This window comes from Oncorhynchus nerka, linkage group LG16, assembly GCF_034236695.1.
Source record: "Oncorhynchus nerka isolate Pitt River linkage group LG16, Oner_Uvic_2.0, whole genome shotgun sequence".
Taxonomy (NCBI): Eukaryota; Metazoa; Chordata; class Actinopteri; order Salmoniformes; family Salmonidae; genus Oncorhynchus; species Oncorhynchus nerka.
In genome coordinates, this window is record NC_088411.1 from 19,437,911 (window position 1) to 19,453,568 (window position 15,658).

The 15,658-nt window shown below is 43.6% G+C and overlaps 1 pseudogene; it reads left to right on the top strand.

The window, feature by feature from the left end:
• Positions 1–1,776: 1,776 nt before the first annotated feature.
• Positions 1,777–15,614, top strand: LOC115144584 (X-ray repair cross-complementing protein 5-like; annotated as a pseudogene).
• Positions 15,615–15,658: the final 44 nt, after the last annotated feature.

Here is a 15,658-nt window from a genome sequence, read left to right on the forward strand (position 1 = left end):
TCATTGTCATGCTGAAAGACCCAGCCACGTTTCATCTTCAATGCCCTTGCTGATGGTAGGCTTTGTTACTTTGGTCCCAGCTCTCTGCAGGTCATTCACTAGGTCCCCCCGTGTGGTCCTGGGATTTTTGCTCACTGTTCTTGTGATCATTTTGACCCCACAGGGTGAGGTCTTGCGTGGAGCCCCAGATCGAGGGAGATTATCAGTGGTCTTGTATGTCTTCCATTTCCTAATAATTGCTCCCACAGTTGATTTCTTCAAACCAAGCTGCTTACCTATTGCAGATTCAGTCTTCCCAGCCTGGTGCAGGTGTACAATTTGGTTTCTGGTGTCCTTTGACAGCTCTTTGGTCTTGGCCATAGTGGAGTTTGGAGTGTGACTGTTTGAGGTTGTGGACAGGTGTCTTTTATACCGATAACAAGTTCATACAGGTGCCATTAATACAGGTAACGAGTGGAGGACAGAGGAGCCTCTTAAAGAAGAAGTTACAGGTCTGTGAGAGCCAGAAATCTTGCTTGTTTGTAGGTGACCAAATACTTATTTTCCACCATAATTTGCAAATAAATTCATAAAAAATCATACAATGTGATTTTCTGGATTTTTTTTCTCATTTTGTCTGTCATAGTTGAAGTGTACCTATGATGAAAATTACAGGCCTCTCTCATCTTTTTAAGTGGGAGAACTTGCACAATTGGTGGCTGACTAAATACTTTTTTACCCCACTGTATATATATATTTTTTAAATTCAAAATACAGATCAACAATTTACATTCCTACATCATACAAAACAGAACGCAGGTATTAACGAGAAAATACTGAAACAAACAAAAAACAATACTAGTGCAATTGTAATCACTGAAAAAATCTTATTGTAATGATTTAGGAAAATGTTATTCTTGTTATTGTTCACAAGGGTTAATGTTTTAATAAAATTGTTAAATTCAATCCATAAAACATTGTCATTTTGGTAAAGAATTTTGGAATTTTGTTTGTGTATAAAGTTATTGGCAACAAGAATTTAAAAAATCACAATAATTTCATTGCAATAGTAACATATTATATCTTTCATGTCAAAAACATGGGTAGTGTTCATAATAGTAAATAAGTATTTTGCAAGGTTTTCCCAAAATTATAACAACTGACATTACACAAAGTACATTCCATTGCATGAGTCACATCAGGTAGCATCATTTGAATGAACATTCTACATTACCATGGAAATTATTGTATCACAATACCAGGAGCCATTGTGAGTTTACACATGAGTTTACCAGTCAAATTGCCAGGGTTAGAGGTTCCAAGCCTGTTCAGTTCATTATATTTCTATGGCCTATACATATTTCTACATACAGTTTAGAAACCAGACAATTAATGGATATAGTGGGACTGGGACCTACTGTACATTATCAGCTGATAAAATATTATTAAATGAGTCACACAAGAAAAAATCCATACAATTGAGAAATCTTGTGTTTATTCAACTGAGCTTTTACAATTGATATGACAATTATTTAGACAATATACAGTATGTTTCATAAATGCGCTATCAATGCGTCTCCACTTCAATCACACAGTAGGTGGCGCTATGCAATTTTAGTTTTACATGAACACACCAAAATATTTTTCAACAGAAAAAGTACTGCACGTTCAAGTGACAACAGAGCACGCAGATATGGTATGATATCAACACCTGTGTCACGAATATTACCGAAGGTGGCTCCCCTTCTTGTTCGGGTGACGCTCGGCGGTCGTCGTCGCCGGTCTAATAGCTGCCACCGATCCTTTGTTCCGTGTTCGTTTGGTTTTGTCTAATTGTTTTCACCTGTTCATTGTTTGGTTGTTAGGGTGGTGTTATTTATGTTCGTTTAGCCCGCTTCTGTTTGTGCGGGCTTGTTCTTCTGTATTTGTGAGAGGTGTTAGTGGTTTGTTGGGTTTTCGTGCTGTCCTGGTATTTTTTTTTAACCTAAGGGTACTTATTGTAGTAATATTTACGCCTGTGTTGGGTATAACTATTTTGTTCTTTTTGATTTTGGACATTAAAGCGTGTTTTTTTCCCTGCATCCTTTGCTCTCTGCGCCTGACTCCACACCCATTCACTCATTGAGCGTTACAACCTGCATCAAGACAAAGCGTGTCGTTAGCCATTCTAATCCGAAACACATTCGTAACTCCACACACTCGGTCGCAAGGTCTGCTTTATTTTTGCTGCAAAGGTTAAAGGAAAATGTATTGTTATTTTATGGCGATAAATGTCTGCTAAACTAGCTAGCCAAAATACATTTACCCGCCAGGAAGAAGTTGAGCATTGATTCCCCGAAGTCATCATGACCTTCCTTCCAAAACAAATCCGTCTTCAAACAATACATATGCTATTAGCTAACTAATCAGAGTTTTATAGCAATCACAATTTTCAAAAAAAAATTCACAAACTTTAATGACCTCTCCTCCTGTGTGTCGTGTCATGCCATTTTCAGGGCTCCACCAGAGCCTTCCAGTGTAGCCTAGTTTGGGACAATGGCAGAGTGGAAAGCCTACTACCAGGATGAATATGTAGAAGGGGAAGAGTTTGAAGGTAGGACAAACATTGATGGCGATTGATTGGATCACTACTGAATTGTAATGGAGTTTAGTATATGTTGTGATGTAATTGCAATCACTCTCCCCAGTGGACTATAAGTGCACAGGGTGTGACAGCCTGGTGTTTCTGGTGGATGCTTCCAAGGAGATGTTCATCAGGGGGGAGGATGGAGAGCCCTCACCATTTGACATGACCATGCAGGTAGATCTGTTTCTCTTGAGTCGTCTTGAACTCTCTACTTTCCCTTACAGTTTCCTGTTTTTTCTTCACCACCTTCCCTGCCACTCTCTCTTTCTCTCACTATCTCAGACATGATCAATATTACTGAACTCTCAGAATCATAAAGTGACATGGCTCTTTCCCACCCACCCTCTCTTTATCTCTCTGTTGTCCTGCTTAGCCTCCTGACAGTGTTGTATTGTATCTTGTTACTCTCCCTCCCCAGTGTGTCCGCAGTGTGTATACCAGTAAGATTATCAGCAGTGACAAGGACCTGGTGGCTCTAGTGTTCTATGGGACGGAACAGAGCAAGAACCCCAGGAACACTTTCAAGCATGTCTATGTTTACCATGACCTGGACTCACCTGGTATGTCTCCCTGGCTGGCAGTTTCTGTGTATGTTCTGAAAGGGTTTTGGAGTCTTCTGGAAGCCAAATTAACTTTTGTTATTATGCTCTGTGTATCTCCATTTCCAATCTACTTGCCTTTACTCGTCTTCTTTACCTCTCTCTGTCTATCCACCTCTTATCTCCCCCACCCATCACTCTCATTCCTCTTTTGTCCTCTGTCCTGTTCTGTATTCCTTCATCCATCTCCCTCCTTCCCTCCTCTAGGTGCCTGTCGGGTGAAGGATGTGGACGGGCTGCGTGGGGATAACGGTGCCCAGGTGGCAGATGAGACCATGGGTAGTGGGAAGACTAACCTGGGTGAGGCCCTGTGGTGCTGCTCCAACCTCTACAGCGACGTCAAGTTGCGGCTCTCCTACAAGCGCCTCATGATCTTTACCTGCCGAGACACGCCACACAGGGGCGACTGCGAGCGTGACCGCCAAGCCCGCACCAAGGCCGGTGACCTTAGAGACTGGTGGGTCTGGAGAAAGGGGACGGGCAATTCTCAAAGATAGAACACTCATAGTTGTACCTCTATGGCATTTGGCATCCTCGATGTAACTGGGTTGTAGGTGGAGGGTTTTGAAAAATGGCCTGAAATACATCTTGGTCCTGCAAATGTATAGTTTATCACTAGAAGTGTGTGATACATTTTCTCACTCACTCACAGGTGTGGTGATAGAGCTGATGAAGCCAGGTGGGTTTGATGTCTCGCTTTTCTTCTGCGACGTGGTGAGCCCCCCCGAGGATGATTCTGAGCTGGGCCTGCAGATGGAGCCTTGTGGGAAACTGGAGGACCTCCGGAAGAGGGTTCGAGCCAAGGAGATGAAGAAGAGATCCATGGCAAGGTGACAAGCACAGGCTAGCTAGTTTCCCCCACCATTGTATAGGCGGGGCACTGTTCTTATAGGACATGTTTAGAAGTTTCAAACGTTTAACATTTCTCTCTACTAAGGGTGTGAACGTTTAACGGAAATTGGGATCGTTAAAATAAAATCTCTAACCGGAAAACACTGTAGAATAAAAATCACACAATTACATTTGCAGTGCAGTTAACACAAAACTACCACTAACAGCTCCCGATCATCATAAAGGGAAAAATGAAACAAATACCTAATGCAACAATGCTTTAACATTTCTAGGGGGGAGAATGATTTGCCATAGATATAAAGCGCTCCGCACGTAATTGTCAGCAGCATATCACCCTGCATACCACTGCTGGCTTGCTTCTGAAGCTAAGCAGGGTTGGTACTGGTCAGTTCCTGGATGGGAGACCAGATGCTGCTGGAAGTGGTGTTGGAGGGCCCGTAGGAGGCACTCTTTCCTCTGGTCTAAAAAAATATCCCAATGCCCCAGGGCTGTGATTGGGGACAATGCCCTGTGTAGGGTGCCGTCTTTCGGATGGGTGTCCTGACTCCATGAGGTCATTAAAGATCCCATGGCACTTATCGTAAGAGTAGGTGTGTTAACCCCGGTGTCCTGGCTAAATTCCCAATCTGTCCCTCAAACCATCACGGTCACCTAATAATCCCCAGTTTACAATTGGCTCATTCATCCCCCTCTCCCCTGTAACTATTCCCCAGGTCGTTGCTGCAAATGAGAACATGTTCTCAGTCAACTTACCTGGTAAAATAACAAATAAATTGTCAGTTGGAAAAATGTCAGTGAGACAGGGAAGTGACAGCAGCGAAGTCCTGTATGGCAATACTTTGAAAAGTTAAATGAGAAGGTGGTGAAATGCGAACTGTGAGGTGGAATTGCGCTACAGTAGCAGTACAGGTTCAACGCTTAGCCATCTGAATGGGTCTCACGGTTCCTCCCTAACCTCTGCAGCAGCGCAGATATCCAACAACACAGATTGGCTCTTCACGTGAAAGAAGTGCGACATGGGACGGCGTGAGAAACTCACAGCGCTGATTACAGAAATGATTGCAGTTGATATGCAGCCATTGTCAATGGTAGAGGATGTCGGCTTCAGTGTCCTGATGGTATTTCTAGGACCAGTCTACAAGATGTCATGCCGAAAAACCATTGACGGCCCGGATGGAGAAATTGTACAATGATTCCTCTGCGAGTACAGAGCTCGAGCTCTCACCATACCAGACTTCTATGAACACGCTGTCATACATAATTTCAACGAGCCATCACAATGACGAGAAGTGGCACATTAATTCCGATGTACTGGCCTCGGAGAACATGGAGGAGAGGCACACGGCAGAGAACCTAAAAAGGTAATTAACTACCATAGTTGCTGAGTGATTGGGGGACAGCAGTAAAGCGAGCGCCATCTGGTAGCCAGTACTGCTGTAGATTGAACAGCATCGCCCACTAGCGGTCACACGCAGGACCATATCTGCATTGTGAATTCACAAGTCGTTTTATAATTTTTTGTTATAAAAAAATCAAATAAAAATGTAAATGGTAAGAACATTTTTACATATGTCACATGCCTACTGAATAGGGCCCTGGTTGCTGATGAGTCTTCTCTCCTCCTCTGAGTCTCAGGTTGAATCTGTGTCTGGGGGAAGGGATGAACGTGGCGGTGGGTGTGTACATCACGGTCCGACAGACCAAGAAGCCTAATGCCATCAAGCTCTACAGCGACAACAACGAGCCGGTCCACACCAAGACACGCCTTTACCACACACAGACAGGCAGACTGCTGCTCCCCAGTGACACCAAGAGGGCTCAGGTAACTTGTTGGAATCTCAAAGTATAGCAATTATTGAAAGTGTATCAAAGAAAGTATAAATTCATACTTCTCATGCTGTTAGGGTCATTTCAGTCTAGAAGTGGTTGTGTGTTTGTCTGTGTAGGTGTATGCAGGCAGGCAGATAGTGATGGAGAAAGATGAGGTGGATGTGATAAAGAAGTTTTCTGACCCGGGTCTGGAGCTGATTGGGTTCAAGCCCATGGAGCGTCTCAAACTGCACCACCACCTCAGATCTGCTCTCTTCATCTACCCAGAGGAGGAGAAGGTCACAGGTGTGTTTGTGTGCGTCCGTCCTTAAACACTGAACCTGTCATTATGATGGGAAGAGAGACTGTGACAATTTAATACATAACTGCCTGTCAAAATGTTATCTGGGGATTGTCAACCCATGTTTGCCCTCTTGAGTTCCATTATCTTTTGAGTTCCAACTTTAACCCCTTTCTCACTCTGACCTGTTTTTCCATCCCAGGGAGTGCCTGTGTGTTTACAGCGTTGCTGCGCAGGTGTAGTGAGAGGAACGTGTTCGCTCTGTGTAAATACACACGGATCCGTAACTCTTCCCCACGCTTCTTAGCCCTGGTGCCCCAGAGAGAGGAGCTAGATGAGGGCCAGGCCCAGATTGAGGCTCCAGGTACAGTCATTGGGTCCCACCCCAAAGAATATCGCACAATTAATATCATTTTAAACTTTCAGACTAATTATAGTGATGTGTATTCTCAGGCTTCCATGGCATCTTCCTGCCCTACGCGGATGACATCCGTAACCTGGACGCTCCTCAGCTCCCCACCGCCTCCGACCTCCAGGTGGACAAGATGAAGGAGATGGTACACAAGTTACCCTTCAAATACAGGTTTGGCTCTTTCATTACAGTGAAAATATAAACATCACAGCTGTCTGCACAGATTGTTTCCATACCAGGATTTGCATTTTGAAAAAAGTAAAAGCAATAAAACAATTCCCACTTACTCCTGTGTTGTCTGTGTACAGTGCATTCAAAAAGTATTCAGACCCCTTGACTTTTCCCACATTGTTACCTCACAGCTTTTCTAAAATTGATTAAATTGTTTTTTTTCTCATCAATCTACACACAATACTGTGAAAACCGTTTTATTTTATTTTTATGTTTGCAAATGTATGGTTATTAACATAAGTATTCTGACCCTCTACACAGTACTTTGTTGAAGCACCTTTGGCAGCGATTACAACCTCGAGTCTTCTTGGGTATGACGCTACAATCTTGGCACAACTGTATTTGGGGAGTTTCTCCCATTCTTCTCTGCAGATCCTCTAAAGCTCTGTTAGGTTGGATGGTGAGTGTCGCTGCACATCTATTTTCAGGTCTCTCCAGATATGTTCGATTGGGTTTCAAGTCCGGGCTCTGGCTGGGCCACTCAAGGACATTCAGAGACTTGTCCTGAAGCCACTCCATTGTCTTGGCTGTGTGCTTAGGGTCGTTCTGTTGGAAGGTGAACCTTTGCCACAGTCTGAGAACCTGCTCCAGAGCGCTCAGGACTTCAGTAAGGATCTCTCTCTACTTAGCTCCGTTCATCTTTCCCGTGATCCTGACTAGTCTCCCTGGCCCTGCCGCTGAAGAACATCCCCACAGAATGATGCTGCCACCACCATGCTTCACCATAGGTATGGTACCAGATTTCCCCCAGATGTGACGCTTAGCATTCAGGCCAAAGAGTTCAATCTTGGTTTCATCAGACCAGAGAATCTTGTTTCTCATGGTCAGAGTCCTTTGGGTGCCTTTTGGCAAAACTCCAAGCGGGCTGTCATGTGCCTTTTACTGAAGAGTGGCTTCCGTCTGGCCACTCTACCATAAAGGCCTGATTGGTGGAGTGCTGCAGAGGTGGTTGATCCTCTGGAAGTTTCTCCCATCTCCACAGAGGAACTCTGGAGCTCTGTCAGAGTGACCGTCAGGTTCTTGGTCACCTCCCTGACCAAGGCCCTTCTCCCCTGATTGCTCAGTTTAGCAGGGCGGCCATCTTTAGGAAGAGTCTTGGTGGTTCCAAACTACTTCTATCTAAGAATGAACACAAAAGTACTCAATCAACATCTTAGAGATAAAACACAGAGGACACAGTATGTGCGGATGTATTGTGATGGAAGGTGGGGTTGTGTGTGTGGAGTTAAGTGGGTGAAAAAGGATAATGGTTGCAAATCCTAGAGCCCATGTGTGTTTGTAAGCAGGGGTTGTGAGAGAGCTTTCAATTTTGTGCAGATATGGGATACACCGTACCAGTCAAAAGTTTGGAGACACCTACTCATTCTAGGATTTTACTTTATTTTAACGATTTATTTTTTACTATTTTCTACATTGAAGACATCAAAACTATGAAATAACACATATGGAATCATATAGTAACCAAAAAAAATGTTAAACATATTTAATATTTGAGATTCTTCAAAATAGCCACCCTTTGCCTTGACAGCTTTGCACACTCTTGGCATTCTCTCAACCAGCTTCATGAGGTAGTTACCTGGAATGCATTTCAATGAACAGGGGGTACCTTGTTAATTTGTGGAATGTCTTTCCTTATTAATGTGTTTGAGCCAATCAGTTGTGTTGTGACAAGGCAGCGGTGGTATTCAGAAGATAGCCCTATTTGGTAAAAGACCAAGTCCATATTATGGCAAGAACAGCTCAAACAAGCAAAGAGAAATGACAGTCCATCATTACTTGAAGACATTAACAATTTCAAGAACTTTGAAAGTTTCTTCAAGTGCAGTCGTATAAACCATGAAACGGGCTCTCCAAAGGACTGCCAATAATAAGAGACTTGCGTGGGCCAAGAAAAACAAGCAATGGACTTTAGACCGGTGGACATCGGAGTCCAAATTTGAGATTTTTGGTTCCAACCACCATGTCTTTGTGAGACGCAGAGTAGGTGAACGGGTGATCTCCGCATGTGGTTCCCACCGTGAAGCATGAAGGAGCAGGTTTGATGGTTTGGGGGTACTTTGCTTAACCAGTATGGCTACCACAGCATTCTGCAGCGATATGCCTCCCATCTGGTTTACGCTTAGTGGGACTATCATTTGTTTTTTTAACAGGACAATGACCCAACACTCCAAGAAGGAGAGTGATGGAATGCTGCATCAGATGACCTGGCCTCCACAATCATCTGACCTCAACCCAATTGAGATGGTTTGCGATGAGTTGGACCGCGGAGTGAAGAGAAAGCAGCCAACAAGTGCTCAGCATATGTGGGAACTCCTTCAAGACTGTTGGAAAAGCATTTTTTATTTTTTTTATTTCACCTTTATTTAACCAGGTAGGCTAGTTGAGAACAAGTTCTCATTTGCAACTGCGACCTGGCCAAGAAAGCATAGCAGTGTGAACAGACAACACAGAGTTACACATGGAGTAAACAATTAACAAGTCAATAACACAGTAGGGAAAAAAAGGGGGAGTCTATATACATTGTGTGCAAAAGGCATGAGGTAGGCGAATAATTACAATTTTGCAGATTAACACTGGAGTGATAAATGATCAGATGGTCATGTGCAAAAGAGCAGAAAAGTAAATAAATAAAAACAGTATGGGGATGAGGTAGGTAAAAATGGGTGGGCTATTTACCGATAGACTATGTACAGCTGCAGCGATCGGTTAGCTGCTCAGATAGCAGATGTTTGAAGTTGGTGAGGGAGATGAAAGTCTCCAACTTCAGCGATTTTTGCAATTCGTTCCAGTCACAGGCAGCAGAGAACTGGAACGAAAGGCGACCAAATGAGGTGTTGGCTTTAGGGATGATCAGTGAGATACACCTGCTGGAGCGCGTGCTACGGATGGGTGACCAGTGAACTGAGATAAGGCGGAGCTTTACCTAGCATGGACTTGTAGATGACCTGGAGCCAGTGGGTCTGGCGACGAATATGTAGCGAGGGCCAGCCGACTAGAGCATACAAGTCGCAGTGGTGGGTGGTATAAGGTGCTTTAGTGACAACACGGATGGCACTGTGATAAACTGCATCCAGTTTGCTGAATAGAGTGTTGGAAGCAATTTTGTAGATGACATCGCCGAAGTCGAGGATCGGTAGGATAGTCAGTTTTACTAGGGTAAGTTTGGCGGCGTGAGTGAAGGAGGCTTTGTTGCGGAATAGAAAGCCGACTCTTGATTTGATTTTCGATTGGAGATGTTTGATATGAGTCTGGAAGGAGAGTTTACAGTCTAGCCAGACACCTAGGTACTTATAGATGTCCACATATTCAAGGTTGGAACCATCCAGGGTGGTGATGCTGGTCAGGCGTGCGGGAGCAGGCAGCGAACGGTTGAAAAGCATGCATTTGGTTTTACTAGCGTTTAAGAGCAGTTGGAGGCCATGGAAGGAGTGTTGTATGGCATTGAAGCTCGTTTGGAGGTTAGATAGCACAGTGTCCAATGACGGGCCGGAAGTATATAGAATGGTGTCGTCTGCGTAGAGGTGGATCAGGGAATCGCCCGCAGCAAGAGCAACATCATTGATATATACAGAAAAAAGAGTCGGCCCGAGGATTGAACCCTGTGGCACCCTCAGAGACTTCCAGAGGACCGGACAGCATGCCCTCCGATTTGACACACTGAACTCTGTCTGCAAAGTAATTGGTGAACCAGGCAAGGCAGTCATCCGAAAAGGGGAGTGGGACAGGTGAAGCTGGTTGAGAGAATGCCAAGAATGTGTGTTTACTTTGAAGAATCTCAAATATAAAATATAATTTGATTTAACTTTTTTTTTTTGGTTACGACATGATTCCATATGTGTTATTTCATAGTTTTGTCTTTACTATTATTCTACAATGTAGAAAATAGTAAAAGAAACCCTTGAATGAGTAGGTGTGTAAAAACCTTTTACTGGTGCTGTATATATTATCTGCAATATTAAAGCTGATCTACCCCTAAAATATATATATATATATATATATATATTTTTAAACATCTCAAGGATGATCAATGGAAACAGGATGCACCTGAGCTCAATTTCAAATCCCATAGCAAAGGGTCTGAATACTTATGTCAATACGGTATTTCTATTTTTTTATTTTATTTTACTTGCATACATTTCTAAAAACCTGTTTTTACTTTGTCATTATGGGGTATTGTATGTATATTGATGAGGGGGGGTAAATTCTTTAATCCATTTTAGATAATAAGGCTGTAATGTAACAAAATGTGGAAATGGGGAAGGGGTCTGAATACTTTCCAAAAACACTGTATTGCTCTTCCTGTGCTGCAGGAGTGATGCCTTTGAGAACCCAGTCCTCCAGCAGCACTACAGGAACCTGGAAGCCTTGGCACTAGATCCCATGGCCCCGGAACACATAGAGGACCACACCGGTAATACCCAAATGGTGACCACCATTTGTCTCATGCAGCGCAACAGATCTCCTTTGCATAGAGTTGATCAGGCTGTTGATTGTGGCCTTTGGAATGTTGTCCCACTCCTCTTCAATGGTTGTGCAGAGTTGCTAGATATTGGTGGGAACTGGAACACGCTGTCGTAGACGTCGATCCAGAGCATCCCACACATGTTCAGTGGTTGACATGTCTGGTGAGTATGCAGGCCATACTCATTGTGGGATGCTGCACTAGAACTAGGACACTTTCAGCTTCCAGGAATTGTATACAGATCCTTGCGACATGGGGTCGTGCATTATCATGCTGAAACATGAGGTGATGGTGGCGGAGGAATGGCACAACAATGGGCCTCGGCATCTTGTCACGGTGTCTCTGTGCATTCAATTAAATGGAATTGAATTTGTTGTCCGTAGCTTATGCCTTCCCATACCATAACCCCACCGCCACCATGGGGCACTCTGGTCACAATGTTGACATCAGCAAACCTCTCGCCCACACTACACCATACTCGCTGTCTGGATGGACAATATGGACTCCGATATAATAAATTAACACTATACACAGAGTGTAAAAAACATTATGAACACCTGCTCTTTCCATGACATGGACTGACTAGGTTGAAAGCTATTGTCCCTTATTGATGTCACAATAGCTTTCACCTAGATTCACCTAGTCAATCCACTTCAATCAGTGTAGATGAAGGGGAGGAAACGGGTTAAAGATTTTTAATTTTTTTTAATTAAAAAATGTATTTTTATTTTTTAATTTGACCCCCTTTTCTCCCCAATTTTGTGGTATCCAATAGTAATTACTAACAATCTTGTCTCATCGCTACAACTCCCGTACGGGCTCGGGAGAGACGAATGTCGAAATCATGCATCCTCCGAAACACAACCCAAACAAGCCGTACTGCTTCTTAACACAGCGCGCATCCAACCCGGAAGCCAGCCTCAGAGGAGGAAACCGTGCACCTGGCGACCTTGGTTAGTGTGCACTGCGCCCTGCCTGCCACAGGAGTCATTGGTGCATGATGAGACAAGGATATCCCTACAGGCCTAACCCGGACGATGCTAGGCGCCCCACGGACCTCCTGGGCGCGAACCCAGAGTCTCTGGTGGCTGCGATGCAGTGCCCAAGACCACTGTGCCACCCGGGAGGTGGTAAAGAATCATTTTTAAGCCTTGAGACATGGATTGGGTATGTGTGCCATTCAGTGTGAATGGGCGAGACGAGATGTTTAAGTGCTTTGAATGTGGTATGGTAATAGGTACCAGGCGCACCGGTTTGTGTCAAGAACTGCAACGCTGCTGGACGTCCAGCCAATTTGACACAACTGTGGGAAGCATTGGAATCAACATGTGCCAGCATCCCTGTGGAATGCTTTCAACACCTTGTAGAGTCCATGTCTCGACGAACTGAAGCTGTTCCGAGTGTTTTGTACACTGTGTATATGAATACATTTTGTAACAGTTATTTAAGTATAAATTACCAAAGTTACGATAGATTGCCATAGATTTTCTGATAATTACTGAAGATTCCGGTAAGTTTGGTAAATTTTGCCACCTTAGTTGTGGTGTCGTCCAGTGCAGATATGCAATTTGTTATCTTCGTAGGTTTTGAAAACTCAGAAATAAACAGCACAACGTAACAACACAGTAACCGGTATGAAGGAGATAGTGGCACTCTCGGATTGTTAAAAAAGAAACGGCATTGGCCCATCTCTCACTCACCATCTATACAGTACCAGTCAAAAGTTTGGACACACCTACTCATTCCAGGGTTTTTCTTTATTTTTACTATTTTCTACATTGTAGAATCATTGTGAAGACAAACTATTAAGTAACAATAATGGAATCCTGGAGTAACCAAAAAAGTGTTAAACAAATCAAAAAATATTTGAGATTCTTCAAAGCAGCCACCCTTTGCCTTGATGACAACTTTGCACACTCTTGAATTCTCTTAACCAGCTTCATGAAGTAGTCACCTGGAATACATTTCAATGAACAGGTGTGCCTTGTTAATTTGTGGAATTTCTTTCCTCCTTTATGCGTTAGAGCCAATGAGTTGTGTTGTGACAAGGTAGGGGTGGTATACAGAAGATAGCCCTATTTGGCAAAAGACCAAGTCCATGTTATGGCAAGAACGGCTCAAACAAGCAAAGAGAAATGACAGTCCATTACTTTAAGACATGAAGGTCAGTCCAGAAAATGTGCAGTCACAAAAACCATCAAGCGCTGTGATGAAACCGACATACCTTATGTAAATAAGTATTCACACCCTTTGCTATGAGACTCGAAATTGAACTCAGTTGCATGCTGTTTCCAATGATCATCCTTGAGATGTTTCTACAACTTGATTGGAGTCCACCTGTGGTAAATTCAATTGATTGGACATGATTTGGAAAGGCACATACCTGTCTATAAGGTCCCACAATTGACAGTGCATGTCGGAGCCAAAACCAATCCATGAGCTCAAAGGAATTGTCCGTAGTGTTCCGATACAGGATTGTGTCGAGGCACCGATCTGGGGAAGGGTACCAAAATATTTCTGCATCATTGAAGGTCCCCAAGAACACTGGCGTCCTTCATTCTTAAATGGACGAAGTTTGGAACCACCAAGACTCTCCCTAGAGCTGGCCGCCCGGCCAAACTGAGCAGTAGAAGGGCCTTGGTTAGGGAGGTGACCAAGAACCCGATGGGTCACTGATAGAGCTCCAGAGTTCCTCTGTGGAGATGGAAGAACCTTCCAGAAGGACAACCATCTCTGCAGCACTCCACAAATCAGGCCTTTATGGTAGTGGCCAGACATAAGTCACTCTTCAGTAAAAGGCACCAAACAGCCGCTTGGAGTTTGCCAAAAGACACTTTAAGGACTCGCAGACTATGAGAAACAAGAACTCATGACTGGAGGAAACCTGGTACCATCCATACAGTGAAGCATGGTGGTGGCGGCATCACGCTGTGGGGATGTTTTTCAGAGGAAGGGACTGGGAAAATAGTTGGGATCGAGGAAAAGATGAACGGAGCAAAGTACAGAGAAATCCTTGATGAAACCTGCTACAGAGCGCTCAGGACCTCAGACTGGGGCAAAGGTTCACCTTCCAACAGGACAATGACCCTAAGCACACGGCCAAGACAACGCAGGATTGTCTACATGACAAGTTTCTGAATGTCCTTGAGTGGCCCAGCCAGAGCCCGGACTTGAACCGGATCAGACATCTCTGGAAACACCTGAAAATAGCTATGCAGCAACACTCCCCATCCAACCTAATAGAGCCTCAGAGGATCTGCAGAGAAGTAAAGGAGAAACTCTCCAAATACAGGTGTGCCAAGCTTGTAGCGTCATACCCAAGAAGACTCGTGGCTGTAATCGTTCAAAAGGTGCTACAACAAAGTACTGAGTAAAAGTGTCTGAATACTTGTGTAAATGTATTAAATGTATTTATAAATTAAGTTTTTGCTTTGTGATTATGGGGTATTGTTTGTACTTTGATGAGGGGAAAAAACAATTCAATAAATGTTAGAATAATTCTGTAACTTTACAAAATGTGGAAAAATAAACGGGATCTGAATACTTTCCGAAGGCACTGTATGTGCCTTTGGTGCTACCTATACACAAAAATACTGAAGACAAAATCTTTTGGCACTGTTCATAGTCACTTTTTCTTGTCCATTCTTTATCCTCTCTCACTACCTCCCTCTCCTTCAGTGCCCAAGGTGAAGATGATTGACCAGTGTCTTGGTTCCCTGGCTCAGGAGTTCAAAGATCTGGTGTACCCTGCTGACCTAGAGGGCACCCAAACGCAAACCAGGTGAGAAATCTATAATCTATATAATCTATTTCTGAGATATTGTTCACTTGCTATGTGTTCCATTGGAGAGATTTACACTTGCGTCTGGCAAATTGGGTAAAGAACAGTATAGTTGCTGGCAGCAGGAGCTGTCTCACTGTCGATATACTGCAACAAATATTGTAACATCCTGGCCCTGTGTGTGTTCAGCTGAGGAAGCAGGCGGAGCAGAGAAGAAGCCTAAGGTGGAGATGTCTGAGGACGAGTTGAGGGCTCATGTACAGAAAGACACCCTGGGTAAGCTGACGGCGCCCGCGCTAAAGGACGCATGTAAGCAGTTTGGGGTGAAGGTCACAGGGACCAAGAAACGGGAGCTTATAGATGCCTTGAAGGCACAGCTCACAAAATGAGGCATAGATGTTAATATATGTTTCTGTCGATTTTTCTGGTCAGAAGTGCTTGGTAGCAGGATTATTGATTCATTTTTGCTTTGGGGTTCCATTTTAAGGGTTCTAGCCAGAGATATCAAGTTTTTCATTTATGTTGCTTATTTTTACATGTTTTAATCTTTGTAATAAAAAAATAAAGGGTAATTGCTTCAAGTTTAGTTTGTCTGCAGTTTTTTCA